This window comes from Catharus ustulatus, chromosome 7 (assembly GCF_009819885.2).
Source record: "Catharus ustulatus isolate bCatUst1 chromosome 7, bCatUst1.pri.v2, whole genome shotgun sequence".
Lineage (NCBI taxonomy): Eukaryota > Metazoa > Chordata > Aves > Passeriformes > Turdidae > Catharus > Catharus ustulatus.
The window spans coordinates 20509967-20529652 of NC_046227.1; the positions used below are offsets into that span (position 1 = coordinate 20509967).

Sequence of the window (19686 nt, forward strand, 5' to 3'; positions counted from 1 at the left end):
GGGTCGGCGCTGCCCCGCGGTGGCAGGCAGGGACGGAGCTTCCCCCGCTCCTACGGCAGCGGCGGCGGGCGGGGACGGAGCTTTCCCGCGCCCGTGGCGCCGGCGGCGGGCGCGGACAAAGCACCCCGCCTCCTCCCCGAGCCGCGGCAATGGCGGCGCGCACTTCCCCCCCCCTCCCCGGGCCGCGGCAATGGCTGCGCAGGGCTCCCGTCGGCTCCCGTAGCAGTGGCAAGGGCGGCGCCCCCCCCCCCCCCCCCCGTCGGCTCCCCGGGCCGCGGCAATGGCGGCACCCCCCCCCCCCCGTCGGCTCCCCGGGCCGCGGCAATGGCGGCGCGGCCCCCCCGCGTCCTCCCCGGGCTGCGGCAATGGCGGCGCCCTCCCCCCGTCGGCTCCCGGGGCCGCAGCAATGGCGGCGCCCCCCCTCCGTCGGCTCCTGGGGCCGCGGCAATGGCGGCGCCCCCCCCCCCCTCCTCCCCTGGGCTGCGGCAGAGGAGGGAAGAAGAGAGCTCTCCCGCCTCTCTCCCCGCCCCCCGTGCTGCCTGCAGGGAGCCAGGGCAACACAGTAACACTGTAACAATTGCGAAATGCCGGCTTTTACTGGCAGGTGCTTGGCTTGGCACTCTGGCTGGCACGTCTGGGGTTGTAAATGTCAGAAAATTATTAATATATTAGCCGCACCCGACTATTAGCCGCACTTCCGGTTTTCCACCAAAATTTTTGTCAAATTGCTGCAGCTTGTATTCGTGAAATTACTGTAATCCCCTTCCCAGCAATGGAGAACATTTCTTCAGAGTTCCCAGCCTCTGACACTCCACAGAGCAAGATATCAGCATGAGTAATAACACCCAAGTGTCCCATATAACATTAAAGGTCATCATCATCATCATTCCCTGAGGCTTATGTTCAATTTTTTTCCCCTAGTGGAGTAAAGTACCAGATTTCTCTGTATGAGAGTAGCCTGCCTTTGGCTTGGCTTTGCAGGCCAAAGCTTTGCTTCAGATCAAAGATCATGATATTCATAAAAAATTTCATCTGGCAAAAGCACAATATCTTTTTACAGTCACAAATGTAAAGGCTGTGAAGCACTTTAAATGTTAACTCTAACTGAAAATATCATAAAAATTTGAAACAGTAAGTCTTGAAAATGTGACTGTTGCATATGTTTAGCCAACATAACTACAGAAGCAAACTGTCTGCAAGACATAAAATGTTATTCTGTTGAAGAGTGACTCTTTTAAAGTGTAGCCCAGTAACATTTACAGTCTATTTCTTTCTAATCAAATTGACTTCCTTAATAACTGTAAAGATTTCCCTCTTCCCATTGCTTCTGTGAGTAAAATGCTGTGCTTTCTATTTCATCTATTAATATTTTCCAGAAGCCAAATGAAAGTAGACCTCAACCTGCACCCCAGTATTTTCAAAGCAAATGCTCATTCTTCTCTAGAAGAACTTTTCAGTCGTATTATCGTGGTACTTGGGAGGCTGTTTGCTGTCAACACTTTTGTGGTGCTTTCCATTTTACAAAATGGAAACCAGCCTCTGCACTGAAAACTTTAACCTGTGTGAATGCATTTGCACAGGGTGTTTGTGCAGCCATCACCGAATTCTCAATCTGCAAACAATTGTGCAGTGTTTGCCCCATGTCTGCTTTCAGGTTAACACAACTACAGATGGAAGATTTTTTCATCCTGCCTGGTGTCAGTACTTATCTTTTAGTTTCCATGGTTGCATTATTGACTTTCAGCAAAGAGAAAACACATGGAGCTCACACACTCTACAAATACACCTGTTAAACTCTTTGGATACAACCTCGCATGCTACAGTGCCAGTTAAAATAATTTTGTCAGAGACTTCCAGGAGGGAAGACTTGTCTAACAAAGCTTGCCTTGTGGCCCAAGAAGCAGGATTTTCCACAGGTTTGTCTTTGGTACAAATGTTGACAAATTTTGTTATACACAAAATACAATTAGCATACTTAGAGACAGGCTGTCAAATTTCAACTATCCTGGGCAGAGTCCTTGTTTCATTGTAGTGTTTGTTTAGAAATTTGCCATATACTTGTCTATAAGCACAGGGTTTGTTTAGATACTCGGGTGCTGGCACCTGTTTATGGAACTCATTTTTAAACAGCAAATTCAGATCCCAGTGTCTAGGCAAAGGACAAATTTGTTTCTAACCATGCTCCTCACAGTTTCTGAAATTTAAACTCTGGCCACTGTTTTTCTTGAGATCACAGACTGTCAATTTTTTTTTCATGTCTCCATTTTGCATACACGTATGGAATCCAGCTCCTAATATATCTGTTATCCTACTGAGACAAATGGGTGAGTCTAGAACACAGTGTATTGCTTTAGAGAACTTGACTCAGACTCCTAATTTCAGAGTGAGTCATTTACATTTATCATCAAACAAAACTACATTAGGGTCAAAGTCTGTGGAGGATTTTGCAGTTACACTGAGGATGGTGAGATGGTGAAGATGGTATAGAAAAAATATGATTTATAATTACCTCCCGTTCAGATAGGAAGACTGTTAATGCCCCGCTCTGAAAACCTGCTGCTAAAAATTCAACTAAAACAACACTCACCCTGCTAGGGGGAGAATGACAGCAGTAGATGGGGAAACATTGTAGCTTTAATTAAGTTAGCTCAGTATCAGCAATCAGAAGCTATGGAGTCAGAATTTAGACGGCCAAAACAATCAGGTAGGCTTGTACTATTCCATACAGCACAAATGCAGCCTTTGAAACCAACGTGCTAAGCTAAAGGCTGGCTGGACCTGCTGCCATCCTGCTTTTCACTGCAGTGTTGAACTGTACCCAATATTTTGGTGAGAGCAGGTGGTTTGACATCTGAATTACTCAAAAGCTGTATGTTACAACTTCATTTAAGACCAGGCAATCAGCACCTTACGGCATAAAACCCAGGCACCTCCTCTCAATATGAAAAGGCCACATCAGAAGACCACTTGCTGTATGTTCAAAACCTGGATATCCATCATCTTAAAATGTGTGCCTGCTCATGCTACGTGTTACCAGTTTGTGCAGGTAAGGTGGCTGTACTCTGCATGGAGCAATCCTTATCTTATTGAACATGAGCCTCTTTCTTGGTGAAGGAAGTTTGCATTTTTAATGCATAATGGCAACCAGCTGTGAGGATCTCTCCAGAAAGATGATGATAACCAACTAGCATTAGCTACAACAATTCATCTGGCCAAAAGCGCTGTAAACCAAGCAAAGAATCAAGTAGCAAGTGGGATCACAATTGCACAAAGCCTAAGAAAACTTCACATAGAACAATCACTGAACTTCAGCTCGAGAGACATAAAATAAGTTACTGCTATTTTTTAAAATTGTTTTTCCATATAGTATGAACAACCTGGCAGAGTTTTGTTTGCTCAATGTTTCCATCAGGTGAACAACTTCATAATGCTTTCAGCTTTGCCAAATATTAATAGTTGAGACTTGATTTATTTCTTTAAAAAATTTCTTTAATACATTTTTCACTATAAATGATGAGATATTTCTTTCAATGAAATCAGAAAGAAAATATAAACTTCTGAATGCAGATTCATCCTCTTTCAGTTTGAATGCTTATAACAACAAAAGCTTCACCATTTAATTGAAGAAGTACATTTTTAGTTTTCTTATTGGAAAAAGTTTGAAAGTATTATTTCCCTAATCTAGAAGTTTTAAAAACACAGAAAAGAATGATGAATCTGTGTTGTTGGGCTTTTAAGCAGAAGATTAAAAACTGGTTTTTAATTAGCATTAAAATGTATTTCCAGACAGTTTTTTTGAGAACTTTTGCTATAATCTATTTATTCTGGTTTGTGCCAAGTAGGCTGCTCAGGCAATATATGGGTTTGAGTCTTGTTTCTCCTCTTTAAATTTATTGAAATCTGGCCACTCAACACTTTTCTAAAATAATTTCTAGATATGTTCAGAAGAAGCTTCTTATCAGCTTGTAATAAATACTTAGAGAGCTGCCATGTGTTGGCTGTGTTTCTACATTAGCAGTCCCTTCAGTGCAGTTAATACTGAGAACTGCTGAGGCACCCAACACTGAAAGCAGGAGGAGAAGCAAAGCTCTTCTGCTGGTCCCAAACCAGCCACAGGCAGAAAGAGGAAGCAGCTGAACTTCAGTTGGAGGTAAGGGTTGGAAAAGGAACAATAGTAGGTTAAGAAGCAAAAATCAGAGAGTTAAAGCTACAAACTTGGAATTTGAACTGAAGATCATGAATAGTTATTCAATGTTCCTTTAGCTTGTCCTCTGTCAGTATTTTGGTTCCAAATCTTCTTTATAACATATCTTCCCAAGCATGTATTAAATACAGAATGATTAATTTCCTTGGCTTTCTTTTTAAATCCTTAAGGCATTTAGCAATTCACAACACCATTTGCCTCTCTTCATTACCACCTCTGGGAAATGAGGTACATTATTTGTCTTTCAAAGACAGTAACAGAGGAACAGGGGATGCAAGTGATCATTGGCAGAAATGTCTTCTCAACCTGCTCTTCTAAGACTGGTGGGTGTCTGTGAAATGAGAGAAGGTACAAGAAATGGATTTATTCAAGAGATTTCAGGAAGCCTCTAGAAAGGAGGCCCTGGGATTCCTGACGCCTGCTTGGCAAGCTGGGACTGAGGGCAAAGAGAGAGGAACAGGAGGGCTCTGATGGGCAAGAGGCTACTTTCACTCAGGGGGAGTGCAGGGCCAGGGTCTGCAGCTGCAAAGGAGCCACACTATGGCTTGGAGAAGCTGGTGGGAGCACGTCTATGGCCTCAAAGCACTGGAAGCAATACAGTAAAAATCTTGCTTGAGATTTTCGTGCTCCAGACGAGAGCTGAGTGCACAACGGGATTACGGTTGCATTTCTTGCTACCAGGTATGAGTCAAGCAGAGAGACTATATTAGATTTCAGTGCCCTTTCCATCCCTTTGGTGGAAAAATTTTTAGGGCTACTTGAGAGTGGAGCAGAGATGCAGGTATTAACCACACAAATCTGTTCATCAAGGTCTGAGAGGAAATCAAGGAAGCAGCACTGACAGCATAACTGATGCTGGGCTCTTGCTGCAGGGTGGGTACCACTTGTCTCTGCTGTTGAGATCTGATGCTTATAGGAGTAAGTACAAAGTACAAATCATTTGGAGTAATTCAGTACTCAAAAATAACAAGAAGGCTTTAATAGCCCCTATACTTCAGTTTCACATAATATAGGGAGAGTAAGCTTTCTCTTAGGGTCAAGTTTTGCTTGAACTCTTTCAGAAATACTCAACTTTATTCTTAGTGAAAGGTAACTGGATCATGTTTTGATATGATAGAGCCATTTATGTGCCTCTATTCCCAAGACCTAATGTTCACAATAAATATACTCAAAATCTGTAAGAATTCTGCTTCAATAGTTTCCTTTAAGGGCTAAAACTCAATTGATTTTATTATTTTAAACAGAGGAGTTAATCTTAAGATTGCCTTTGAAGCTACATGCCCATTTGACCTACTAACTGCATTTTATGAACACTGCAAAATTTCTGATTTCAAATAGTATTTTTTCTCTGAAAATTGGTGCAGTCTAAAAACCAAGAGAACAGAACCAGGTATTTATCCACTTGCCTAATATTGAGAATATGAGTCATCCCACTGACATGTCTGTTTGTTGTTGAAGTGGGGCCTATAGACATATAAGAGCATCATTTATTTAATGCATTTGTCACCAGAGGAAATTGCAGATCATTTGAACATAATAATTCATCATTTCCCCAGACCCGTTCAATAATGAAAGAATCCTTACTATCTAGTGAAGAGACCTTCAGACATTGCAATGGCTCAGCCTTACCCAGATATGCATATTGAAAACATTGATCAGAAAAATGCAGCTAAGCAGGCAACCTGCAGAGATGGCGAGAATGTGTGTGAACCTTCTTAACGTTTCACTTGTATCTGTGGAATCATCTAAAGCCAAGACAGCATCAAGCATTCAAATCCCAACAGACAATTTTCTGTTGCTTCACTAATCACCACAAAAAGAAAAAAGTTTGCCTTTACACAGGTGAAAATTTTGATGGAGAGCTACTTACCACCTTATAATAGAAAGCAACAGGGAAAAAACCTGATTGCACATTCTCTATTTTTTTCACAAACTGGTTACTGAGCCCCTTCTCTGATCTATGACTTTTTAAGTCAATGTGTTTCTGTCTTGTTTTTCCCAACTAAAACCATTATTGGTGTAATTAAGAGAAGGCAATAAAAAAGACCAGAAGGTTTGAAAGAAGAGTCAGGGGGTGCTGCATGAGCTTCCCACCTCCTGAGTCATTCTGCTGTCTCTCCCAGTGGGTATCGTGCTTCTAAAAAAATAATGAAAGGAATATTTTTTTCTCTCTCATGCAATATGGAATGAAGTTTCGAAATAAAAATTTCATTCTTATATACATAAAACAATTCACAAAACATATGTGTTTCATATGGTATAGGCAGCAGTGCAAAACCATGTTTAGTCACAGACAAGTCCTCCATTCTGTCTTCCATCAGGGAGAGGCTGTTTTGGGAGATGAGGGAGGGGAGAATCCTATAAATCTCCTATGCCTCACAGAAAAAAAAATGATGAATTTAGGAAGTAAAGAGAGCCTCACACTGAAAATGCTATAAAGAAGCAACAGTATATCTCTGCATCAAAATTGTGCAATCCCAGGGATGCAGTTGTGTGCTTTAAAAACACACTCCAATTTGTATTCAGAATACAGCACCAATATAGCCTCCAGTAGCAAAAGAAAACACTTGTGGATGACCACCTCAAAACAACAGCAACAAATTACTCCAATTAAGACGAAAAACACAAACTCGAAAGTAATTCTTATTACAAACATGCAAGCTTAAAAAACACAGGACCAGAAAGCTGCAAAGAGCAACATCATTTTTTCATTACTGTGCTAAGACCCAATTAAATGCTGTGAAAAATCCATGCAGTGGCAAAGATGGCTATTATTTCCTCTCCTCTTGCTCTATTAATATTAATTGAAAACTAGGTGTGGCACCACAAGAGAAGAATCTTGGTAAAAGCCAGCTAGAATTTGTTGGTTTGTGGCATTCTAATTAAATATAATGTTGTCTTACCTGATTAAAAGAGAATTTAAAATCATAGCATAAGAAATATCCATACACTTGTAGATAGATGATGAGAGGCTCCTTCTACTGCAGGTACAGGTTCCTGGGCAAAGAAGCTTGTAAACTCTTGATTTCACTGAAATGAAAAAGGAAAGAAACAAAGAGCCTCCCCATAAAAGCAACAAAGGAACCTCTGCAGTATTCTGTAGTCTCTTCGCCTGCTTCCTGTTCTGAGATTCACTCCTTGAATCCCAGCATCGATCAGAAAATTGGTTGTGGGGGGGAAAAAAAGGAGGGGGGAGAGCGGAGAGGGAGGAAACGAAGCGGCAGCGGATTCCGTGCTGGCTCCACCTCCTGGCAGGACCGAGCGCGCCAGAGCCCGCACACCCTGCCCGCACAGCTTGTGCACCGCGTTACTGAGTACACAGCTTTAAATACGGGAACATTGAGCAGTGCTCACCAGTTCTTGAAAACTGGCTTGACATTTAAAGTACACAACATTACTTTTCTTTTTTTTTTTCTTTTTTTTACAGTGAGGTAAGTGTTTGAACACATCAGTATACACGTAATTGCAGAAAACTCAAGGTTCTGCCTGTTATCTTTATTTTACTATGTAATAATGCATGTTCTGTTTAGGATATAAAGAAATCATTCTTTATGCAGAATCCTCCACTACAGAATAGTAGAAAATAAGAGTGCTGTTTTTTTCCTTCAATTATTGATCCTGCAAACGGCAAATGACATCTACATATTTATTGAAAGCCAGAGGGGAAAAAATTGTTAAGTAAGACAGAAGGAACGGATGCTTGGATGTAGCCAAGACTATTCCATTATTGCTCAATAAAGATTTTTTAGGGTGATCTGTTTTACTCACTTTAATCCAAGGCTCCATTGCATTTTATAGCATCTTAGAATTGATCTTTGGTATTCTGGATACAATTAGTTGTAAAAGACTGATGTACAAATTGACTGCCTCACCCCAGTTGTCTCTAGCCACAATTCCTATAATAGCAGTGTTGGATTTAGTGTTACTAAAGGATACCTTATACTGGAATGCTGTGTAGCTGCCTGTTTCTACTTTTATCTTCTATTTCTATCACGTACACCTGCTCTGTCACATCACACAGCTAGCAGCCACCTGCATGTGGGGTTGGCTCAGCAATTCTCAGCTGTGGAGGAAAATTTAATCATACCAAAACATGGGGCCTGGGGGAGGAAAAAGTGCAGAGTTAACTAGGAATGGATCTAGATGAAAACCATGGACTTTATAATTAGGATCCATGATCTAACTCATCACAAAAATCAGTGTTGCCAACACAAGGGAGTAGCTGAAGAAACAGTGTATTTGATTGATGGATATTTGTGTTAGCTTAAACCACTCATCACGGTTATCCCAAAGCCTTGGAGTGTCCCAGGAAAATGATCCATTCTCATGCTTGTTGAAGCCCTACAATGGGATCTTGGACCCTGAAAGGACTCCAAAATACTAAAATAGTGCAAGCAGTGATAATAATAGGTCAAAACACCTATTGTATGAGCATGGACTGAGCATCGTAGAAATCCTTTTGTCACAAAAATGTGCTCTAGTTTGACTTCCAGGAATTTTTTCCTTAAAATACTACTTTATACAGAACTAGGGGTACTTGCAAGGGGGTTTCCCAGTCGGCGCTGTCCGCGGTGCTGGAGCGCGGCCTGGCTCCATGGCCAGGCTCCTCAGTGCCCGCACTGCCCAGTAGAGCACGCAGCACGAGATACTTTGGAATGTACTTTGACAACTTTGTATAAATATGGAAATACATAATGAATGCATATAGGCCCACTTGTGACTATTCGAAAGCCTAATTCTAGAGTCACTTTTAAAATGTGGGGTTTTTTTGTAAAATTAACATTTAATTGGAATATGTAATATAAAAGTTTTGAATATTTATTCAACTTCATAAACTAACCAAGGACTTCTATGCTATCTAAGAAAAAATAAATATCATTTGAATTAATAACATCTGTAATATTAAAAATGAGATAAAACTGTTACAAGAAATTTGGAAATTATATGAATCTTTATTACTTATAATAGTACTAATATGTAATTTTCTGCAGTAGAGTAGCAATTTACTTGAAGCTGTACTGGTAATAGACATGAATTTCAGCTGCATTATAAAAAATATACACAAACTCAGAGAAGCTTTTAGTCTGTAATCTTAATCCTTCTATTCACTTCTTACATCTATAATCTGTAGGTATATTGCAATTACATCTCAGTGCTAAAGCTCATTGGCAAAGTGAGATTTGATTTTTTGTATCTTTCATGAAAAGTTAAATTAAAATGAGATATTATAAGATCTCACATATATCACAATAAAGTGCCACAGTAAATCAGAAACAATAGACCTAACTGCTGAGATCCTCAGGATTTTTCTAAGTTTTTATTTTCCCATAAAAAATGGACTTTTCACAAAGTGGCATAAAATTTAAAACAGTTACATGTCTGGGAGAAAGTAAATAGTTTCTCTATAAAAATTTCAGAAGAGATCCAGAGAGAGCCTAGCAAATTTCTCAGAGGTGATTCTAAATCTCCTAAAGGTATCCAACAACACCTACAAACATGATTCATTCATATTGTTATTAATAATTTTAATAGTAATTAGAGGAATTCCATAGGAATGAAAACAAATATGCATTGAACAAATCTCATTTTCTGATTTTTTTTCAAGTGTCCTAAAACTAGGATAGCTGGAAGAATCCTTCTGCTTATTCAACCATGCTGATAGAGCTCATTTCTACCAGAAATTTCTCTTTGCTCTTAGAGCATGGCTAACAGTCATCTGCATAAAAAATAACCATTCTATTAAATCATGCAAAAAACATTTGCCCAGAAGAGATGGAGCAAAAGGTCAAACTCCGGTTTCCACAGTGCATAGGATGTTAAGCTTCAGGAGCAATGCTTGGAGCTGTTCTGGCCAACAGACACTTATTTACGCCTGTCATTAACATGCCTCAAAGAAATAGCTGTTTCCCATATGTGGAACCCTTTCTTTTCCATTTTATTTTTTTTTAATCCACAAATCTCTTAACTCTCAAACTCTAGACCTAAATCTGTAAATTGCTAAGGCAAAAGACAGGTCTGCAGATTGAACAGTGGTTTACTGAAGTGTCATCTTTTTAAAAGACAGAAATTAATCTCAATCAAAAGTTATTTCAAAAAAGCTTTGGAAGTTAAAAGATTTCTGAACGTTTTTCTACATAATGAAAACTCTTTGGTCTTGGTAGTTACTTTTGAAGAAGGGACTATTTTATATCACATTTATAGTATTTTCAAACTTTAAAACCAGTAACTTCATTGCTGCCCAAGCTAACGCTGAAGTCCCTTTTAATGATCAATGGTGGATAGAGATTTGAACAAGGAATAAGTACAATGGTTTTTGAAAGAACGTATCACTTCCATCTTTGCTCTCTGCGATATTGTATGCCTGTACTTCACAATTCAGTACAGCAAACAGTTTACATGTTCTGTATCCTTATCACTCTTGGCCAAAAGCAGATCAAGGTACAATTATTTTTCTTTAACATGCTAGAGTCAGTTGTATAAATGTTTTTCCATCTCTTTCAGTGTAATATATTTTCATAGTTTAGTTATAAAGGTACTATTTTTAGTGCAGATAACTGCTACATGTACTATGAGACACAGAGAAACTTTCTAAAGCAAAATCAGCTTGGCAAGCATATGTTATTAAACAGAGCAATTATTCTAGGCATTCCAGCTTTTAAAGACTAGCAAATAAATAAATCATAACTTGAGGTTTGTCTAACAAAAACCTCCCCTCTCTCCAAGTGATGATTACCCTTCATCTGACCAATTAAACCACATGACTCAGTAGCAATAAATGGAATGAAAACATATGAATGCAATCTCTCTGTTTATAGGTGTCCTGGGAGAACATTATTAGATTTTGTTACTAGCTCTGAGAGCACACTAGTGCACTTGTTGCTGAGGTATCATTTAATTCATTTCTCCACCTCTTAAAATCTGCCTACCTTAAATTGTGTTTGTTCACTCTGAAATCGATTGCTTTCATTTCATCTTTGTTTATTGGTCTTGTCATATATATGTTAGATCCTTTTGAACATGGTCCATGTCCTGTGAACATATGGTGCTTGAAATATTAGCTTCCTAGGCCTGGCTGGCCTCCTTAGACATTACAAAAAATAACAAAACATTTCTTCATTCTTGATCTCTACAGCTTTGTTGTCTAACAAAACTGATTTATCCTATAGCTTCTTCTGATGTCAGGAATTACTTCCATTCCATAGGAGAAGAACTGAGAAACATACATACATTAAGTTCTGGAAGTTGCACAAGAATATTGCAAGTCTTAGATATTGAACTCTTATTATCTGAGTCAGTGCTGTCTCCTGTTCTTTTATTACTCATATAAGTGTCTAGTATTTTTTAGAATCCTCCTAACCTGTTTGCCTGTATCTCTGTAAGTTCTTGAGGCATATGCCATGCAAAAAATATATTTCCAAATAAATTAGTTGCTTTCTATGATTCTCCTGTGTTGTGATGAAATCAATATAAAATAAAATACTTTATCAAGCAAGATTAACAAGATTAGAAGAAATATTGCTTCTGGCACTCAGAAATTTGTAAACTACTTCTGCAGTGGCAACAGATGCAGTGCCTACTACATACTAAGGATAGAAACTTCTAGAACATATATGATGGGAAAGCTATATCTTTCCCGGTAACCTATGGAACTTTTCACCAAACCTCTCACTAATTAGTGAACAATGCCAAGTGAGGTTGGCTGTGAAGCTCCTAAAGACCAGTAGTGATGCAGTAGAGTCCACCTCTACCTTGAGGATGATGGCATAAGAAAAATGTTTTTATTGATCAGTTATTTTATTATTGTCTGCTGGTAATTATCTTGAACTTAGACATCAGTTTCATACAATAATTTTATTTCTTCAAAATGTAGATACACAAGGGTCCTACTCTTTCTAAATACATGAACAGATTATGTGCATTTATAAAGTGAACATTTTAAGAGAGCTGTGATTGTTGTGTACATTTTGTTCAGCTTATGATAACTTCATGATTGTGATTGTAGTTCATCTGAATGGCAGGAAACTTGTAACCTGAGATCAGTATTTTGAAAGCAGTTAGGCACATATGGAAGGTAGTTAGGGTGTTTTATACTTTGTCACTTATTTTTAGTTCATTTTTACTGAATGAATGGAATTATCACAACCAAGTCCATTTGCGGATGGCCTTCTTATTGGTTCTTCTACAAGAGTTGGAGGGGTTTAACTATTATTTAATAACACAATGTTAAAATAATTTTGTTATTATTAAAATTTATAGCCATTAAAGTACAGATTGCTGATCATATATCTTTATTACAATGTTAGGAATAATTTAAAGCAGTTAATTTTTCAGATAGTATGCTCTATGGCCTGTTAAAACAGATTCTTAAGTAGAAATTCAGTTTATTAGTTGAAAAGCTACTATGTCGGTCCATGGCTTGTAAATATGCATTAGTAGCTGGTACAAAGTTTATTAAAAGCAGGTGGTTTTTTTCTCTTTGCAACGAAGATATTTCAACATTTGTATTTCAGCCATTTAGTTAAAAGTGACTGGATAGCTTGGCACTTATTCAGTCTTTACTGGGAGCAAAACTGGACCTGAGGCAGGATTCCCAGACAGATTATTTAGAAATGTCAGAGCTTTTCAAGTTACATTTTAAAATGCAATTTCTGAGTTGAACTTTCAGTGGTGATTCACTAAAAGTTATAATCATGATTTAAATTGAAACAAGCGTCAGGCTGGAATTGTTATAAATTACTTTTGTCAAAGCAGTCTATTTGTTGTTGTCTTTTGAATGGCCACTTCTGGTTTTCAGATCTGTCAGTGGGATCTAGCGCGGCTGAGGAAAGGGAGGAGAGAAATTTTGTATATATACTATGTACCACATATATACATTTTATACAGAAGGTTTTTTTAAATGAAATTTTCATATTTAAAAATTCAGGGGTTTGGAGGGCATTGTTCGGTATAGATGGTTTGATGCATTTATATTATAAATGTATATAGCTATTTTTTTGTGCCCTGTTGTTTCGCTGATAGATTTTAAAGTTCTTAAGAACATTATTTGAAGTCTATACATGATTAAAGAAGAATAGAGGTTGTACATGAGCTATGTATGATTTGGGCCTGGTTAGCCTGGAGAAGAGATGACCAAGAGGGGATCTTATCAATGCATATGATATCTTAGGGACAAAGGTCAAGAAGATGAGACCAGACTCCTTCCAATGATGCCCAGTGACAGAACAAAGGGCAGTGGACAAAAACTGAAACACAGGAACTTCCATCTGAACATGAGGAGGAAATTTGAGTGCGACAGAGCACTGGAACAGACTGCCTAGAGAGGCTGTGGAGTCTCCTTGTCTGGAGATATCAAAACCCAGCTGTATGTGACCCTGCAACTTGCTCTAGGTGAGCCTGCTTTAGCAGAGAGGTTGGGTTACATGATTTCCAGAGGTCCCTTCCAACACAACCATTCTGTGATTCTGTAAATGAACATTTACCGTGACTTTGTGTGGCATGAGCATTTCTACAAACAGAACTTGGATTTTCTGGATTCTTCTTTTAGTGTGAAGATTGTTTTATGTATCAGTGAAATAACATTTCTCTAATAGCACACCTACACCTATGAGAATTACATAGCTACTATTAAGGACTATGCTTCTTATTTATTAACAAAGTTGAAATAGTTTGTTATTTAGATTAAAATTTATTTTTCCAGGAGAAACAGATTCAACATCACTCCCCTTTAACACTGATGTTACTAGATGATGATTACCTTTGGACAATGACATAAAGACTTTCTAAAGAAAACTTCCAAAGACCCCTAAGAAGATTTTTTAAGATTAAAAATTATAAATAAAAGAAATGTAAGCAAATGAAAGTCATATTCAAGGACTGGTTTGTTTTCCAAAACATGATGTGTTTGCAAAAAAATGTTCCTAAGCAATTTAAAATGCAGACACCAGCTTCTCATCATTCATGGGTTTGCTAAGTTAACATAATCCCATGAAAGCAAAATCTATGCTATATAGACAATGAACACTTTTTAATTAACAATATATTCCTTCTTAACCGCTGGAAGTTTATAATGTTAAAATTCAAGAGATACTTTTTTTACTTTTTTTTTTTTTTAATAGGGCTGTGGTATATGTTCACTATGATCACACTCACAAAGTCTCTTTGAAGCAAACAGGGCGACTTGTGTGAACAGTAGGATCAGGAGTATTCCTGTATGCCCCAAGTTCACAAAACCCAAACATTTTGAAGGTGAGGGTACATGTCTTTAGCTTAGTATACAGAGATTATTCTGTAGATACAGAATACATACATCCTCTGAAAATATATTTCTGTTTCCTGCCACCAGATTCAGGAGTTTGGTGTTTGTATCTGTCAAGCACACAGCAAGTGTAACTAAAATCAAAAGGACTTCTCACAAATTGTCACATATGTTTTAGGATAAATGCTAACTGAAAAGGGGATATCTATTGATATGAGGGATATAGGACATGAGTTGTAGGCAGTTATCACCACTCCTATTACTTTGTGCAGTTGTGACTTGGTGAACATGTGCTGGCTGCCCTGGGGTCCTTGCTTCTAAAACAAACTGACCAGGGGACAGAAAATGGGGCTGTTTCTAAGCTCTGCAGAAGAGGCATTTAAAGGAACTACAGGAGCTACAAGAAAGCAAGATATTAATTGCTTCTTAAACTTATTTATTCTTGTTTAGTGGACTCATGTTTATTTGTTAAATCCCACATGAGTGAACAAAGCTGGTTGCTTGATTTTCAATTAGGTAGGATCTGTAGTGGCCTCTACCCCAAGGCTGTGAGTCATTATATTGCACACACTTGCTGACACTGTTCAGCATTTCTACACTTCCCTTTCCACGGACACAACACTCAAACTTCCAGGGAGCACAAACAAGATGCTGCCCAAAGGCCATTATTCACTCAATACTTCTGCCCATGGAGCAGGTGGTGCTGGAGCCACTGCTCTAATAATTCTTCCCAGGATGGCCAGAGGAATCCTAGGTAAGCAGATGTAAATCTGCACGTGCCTAGGAAGCCTTTCTAAGGGAAAGACTTTGGGGTTTGCTTTTTACATAAGCATAGTACATTTTACACATTTGAAAGACATGAACATGGTGCCAAAAATACATGGTAGTATTTAATGAATAAGAAAGTATCAAGATAATTAGCAAGTTCTGCATACACCAGTTAGGGAGACAGTCAGTGTCTGTGCTGTTATTTACACATTCCTCCGTTCCCATGCATTTTAAAGGAAACAGCACATTTAAAACCAACTGCCCTGCTCAACGTATACGACAACTGTTTTTAAACGCAATTATTTTAAGAGAGCGGTACTTTGAGGGGCTATTCAATGAGCAGTGTGGTTGTGTGGGTCTGTCGTGCTCCCGCTCTGCAGTGAGTGGCTCCCGAGCTGCTGCAGCGCAGGTCAGAGCAGCGCGGGAGGCGGCGGGCGGGAGCTGCGCTCGCCCCGCGCTCGCTCGGGATCGCCACCAGTAGGTGGAGCTGCCACGTCAGGTGCTGCGGGCTCGTCACTGCGCCCCTGCAGCCCCCAGCCCGGCCCCCCTCCGCAGAATTAGCTGTTTTCTCATACATGTTGGGGACCATAGAGGGACTGACAACAGGAAGCGGAGGCAGAAGCAGAGAGGATTCTGGAAAGGTCTCTGTGTTTTCCACCGAGAATACAGAAATTACGATCAATTAGTAAGGCTTTGTGGATGGAAATCTGGGCTGTTTCAGGAGGAGACATATATTTCATTATTTTTGGATGCTGGGCTTTGCAGTGATTTTTCATTCTCTTTCAATCAGGTAAGCTGGCAAAACATTTAATTTTACCCATAATCAATCATGGCAACATGATCTTTTCCACATTTTGGAACTGGATTTTCCCCTCTGGTTTGCTTTTAAGGTAGAGTCAAAGATGGAATGGGGAATTCAAAGCCATTTTGTAGTGACTGATTGTGATGATGGTGTGATTTTTTTTCTTTTCAACACCGTTAAATCTGATATCTGGTCTCTTAATGTGATGTGGTAACGCAGTAGTCTTTCTCACAACATCAGATCATTTTATAATCAATGTATACAACATTAATTCCAAGCATTTTATGGAAGTGACCTTGTTTCCTAGGAAGAAAAATCTGGTGATATTCAGACTCGGGAAGAGAAGGTTCTCCTAAGATTCTGAGCATCTCAGATTCTGATGATTCAGGGATAAAATCTACATTGTTGTTTACTGCTGTTTTCTGTGCATATATATATACATGTAGTATTTGAAGAAATTCCCTATTAGCTAAATTTTGTAAAAAATATATATAAGGAAATAATTTCTTTCTGTGCCATTTTTTGCATGGTTGTGTGTAGGAGAGAATGGACTCACCAGCTGTTAATTAACCAGAGGTCCACACCAAACGTGTAGGTCACATTTTGTCTGTAACATTACTGTCAAGCTTAAAATGCTTCTTAACAGGAATGTTTGAAGATATCAACACAAGAATTATTATATTTCTTCATTTCATTGTCCATTCATCTATTGTCTCATTCATTGTTATCATAATAATTAAAGCTGCCAGTTATTAAAGGTAAAAAGAAAACATCTACTGAAGATCACTTTGATATGTTAATTCTTTTTTTCACTAGTGGTTCTACAGACACACATAGACATTAGAGATACATGTGTTATGTTAGTATTGGTTTGGAAATTATTCCAAAAGAAACAGTAGGGAAAAAACATGCCCAAAAGAACCCATAGGGCAGAATAAGGATACCACAGTTAACAAATCACCACCTCAATCCATACATACATTAAAAAAGTAGGATTGACTCTAAGCTGATATTCAGTGTAGCAAGCAAGGCCTGTGCCTGAAGTAGTGATGTAAAAGAAAGAAGTTTTCATTTGTATTCTTTATGGTGCCTGGGATATCTTTGTTAAACTCCAAGATAAATTATCAGTAATAATGATGCTTGTTTTAGAAACATATCATGTTTGTGCTTTCATAATGAACTTGTCAAGAAAACAGTTTCAGAAAGGACTTTTTAACTGTAACAGTTTAATACTTAATATCTGCTCTCTTACACATCTCCATTTTGGGACGGAAGGTTGTTAAAGACAGGAATGTGAGCTGCTGCAGTAATTTGAAGCTTCATAGCACCTGTTAAACAGATATGTTGTTTATTAGACCGTGATATTTACAGAAATTATGCTTGTGTCGTCAGTTTACAATTTTTCCCTCAATGAGCAGGCGTTAGATCCCTTTACTGATTTTCGGAGCTGTGCCAATTAAGCTCAGTATTGCAAAATTCTGTATAGGTAATACTAGATGTTAGCAAAGAAAGACAATTTCACATTTTCTGTGAAGAACATGGAACAATTCCCCTGTGCCACTCTAAGATTGTCAGAGTGGTAGTTTGGTCATTTTTGTTTATTATCAGGTAGCCTGGAGTGGGAAGCATCAAGAGAAAGAAGAAAGAATAAAAAGTAGGGTGTGTTTAATCAGTATGCTGGTGACACCTTTTGTGCTTTCACCTCTTTTTCTTCACAGATGGCATTAGATGAGTTAACTTTTACCTTATGAAGATTAGGCATGGAGAGAAATTTTTTTGCCCTCAAAAGAAAAAAAAGGATAGTGGGATGTAGGATGGAACTTTCTGACTGATGATATCCATTTCCTTCTGCTGCTCTCATCTCAGCCCAATATAATTTGTTGTGCGTATGCTATGTACTGATGACATTACTGGAGTCTCACAACTTTTGATGAATCAGTGAATAGCTGATACTAAAAGACATCTAGGTACAAGGCAAGCAGGTTTTGCCCTTGTTCTCTGAAGTACAAATCTTGGCCCCTTTAAATCTGTATGCTTTTCTTGTCCTAAGGTGACGAAGGAAAAGAACTGCTTGAACTGCTTCAGTTAAACCTAATGAGAATAAATGCAAGTTTCTGATATTTGGTGCTTTATTTGTATATTTTCTAATTCTGACAATGATAATTGAAAATAAGTTTCAGACAGTTACATTTATTCTGTTGTGTATCAAAAAAATCTATTTAGAAGTTAGAAATTTAACTTACAAAATTCTAGTTAGCTTATTTTCCACTCAGTATAACTCTTCTGTTTTGTTTTTCTTACCTTCTACTATTAATCAGTAATATATACTGTTGCCATTTGCAAGATATAGTGGTTTTTTCATCCTCACTTGAATAAATAAACGTTTTTAAGCATCATAGTAAAATTAATGGCCACTAGTTCAGGCTGCTTACAGAACAGACGTACATGCTGTGAACTGCAGTGTTGATCAGTCCATCAAACCAACTGCAAACCACCACAAAAACCACCTGTAGGAAAAAAGGTGTTCTCTTAACTGGAAACCTGGTATTATGCATTACATCTGCTCCTAGTTAAAAGCTGTGAAGCACCTGCAATGGCATGTCTAAGTTTGATATTGGCCAATTGGACTCCTATAGGACCTGTTCATCTGCTTTCATCAAAATTTTCTTTACGGACAGCTGGAAGGAATCTCCAGTATATTACTGTGATAGTGTTATTGCTTGACTTTCCTTGCCTCATAATGAGGTAAAACAGAGAGAATAGGGATAAGAGCAGCTCAGGCAGGGACTGTGAAACTTGAAAATACAGAGTAGGTACAGCATATGCTCTTGCGTAACCATAATGTGTGTGTACTACCACTATAATCCTAAACAGGAGTAAGCAAGTTAAATTCTAGGTCACAAATGTATCCAGTCTCTCATTTTTTCATTACACTACCCCAAATTATTTTTTCACAGTACAAACAAACAAACAAGCACAACAAACCAACTAACAACAGCACCCCTCTCCCCCCGCAAAATATCCAGATCTCAAACAAAAAGTAAGAGAGAATCAACCCCAAAATGGTCATTTCAAATTGTTGCTAAACTTTAATGTGGTCCTCAGACTTGGTAACATCTTCTTATGAAAAATTGCTCTTCACTTACTCTATCAATTAAGACAGATCACAGAAAATGTTTTAGAGTGAAAAATGCAATTTAAATAGTTAATATTTAATTAAAGAGCTTATGAGGCTTTTTCACATGTAAAAGCTCAAGGAAAAGGTTATTTATGATCAGATTCATTATTTGTCTAGTTAATAATTCTTTATTGCTATTGATCTCTTTTAACTGAGTAGTTTTACTTAGGTATGTGTAATCATGGAGCTACCATGTGCACAGGTAATTTTTTCAACCTGGAATTGTTTTTCCTGCTACTTCTTTGGGTCTACCTTCTGGATGTTATGTACCCTTGTCAAATGGTCACATTTTGAATATACATATTGAATATATAGTCCATATGCATGGGTCTGGCACATGCCAGATATATCAGTTGCATACATGCTGTACCTGCTCAGCAAAGCTGCAGTTTCACGGTGCTGAAGTGAATGTGTATGGATCAAGTGAAGAGCAAATACAGATGACTCCCTGTCTGTGTGATGCATCAGGGACATCCTCA

The 19686-nt window shown here is 38.4% G+C and overlaps 2 protein-coding genes across 6 annotated transcripts in view; one reads left to right on the forward strand and one right to left on the reverse strand.

Annotated features, from left to right (window-relative positions):
• Positions 1 to 7457, reverse strand: part of SCN2A (sodium voltage-gated channel alpha subunit 2) — a 75690-nt gene extending 68233 nt beyond the window's left edge. Inside the window, 1 exon segment of the mRNA XM_033064300.2 lies at positions 7108 to 7457. The gene's annotated coding sequence lies outside the window, so the exon portion shown is untranslated.
• An 8270-nt stretch (positions 7458 to 15727) lies between these two features.
• Positions 15728 to 19686, forward strand: part of LOC116998528 (sodium channel protein type 2 subunit alpha-like) — a 69633-nt gene continuing 65674 nt past the window's right edge. For all 5 annotated transcript variants that reach the window (XM_033064282.1, XM_033064284.2, XM_033064280.2 and 2 more), the window contains exon 1: positions 15728 to 16017. The gene's annotated coding sequence lies outside the window, so the exon portion shown is untranslated. The remainder of the gene's footprint in view (positions 16018 to 19686) is intronic.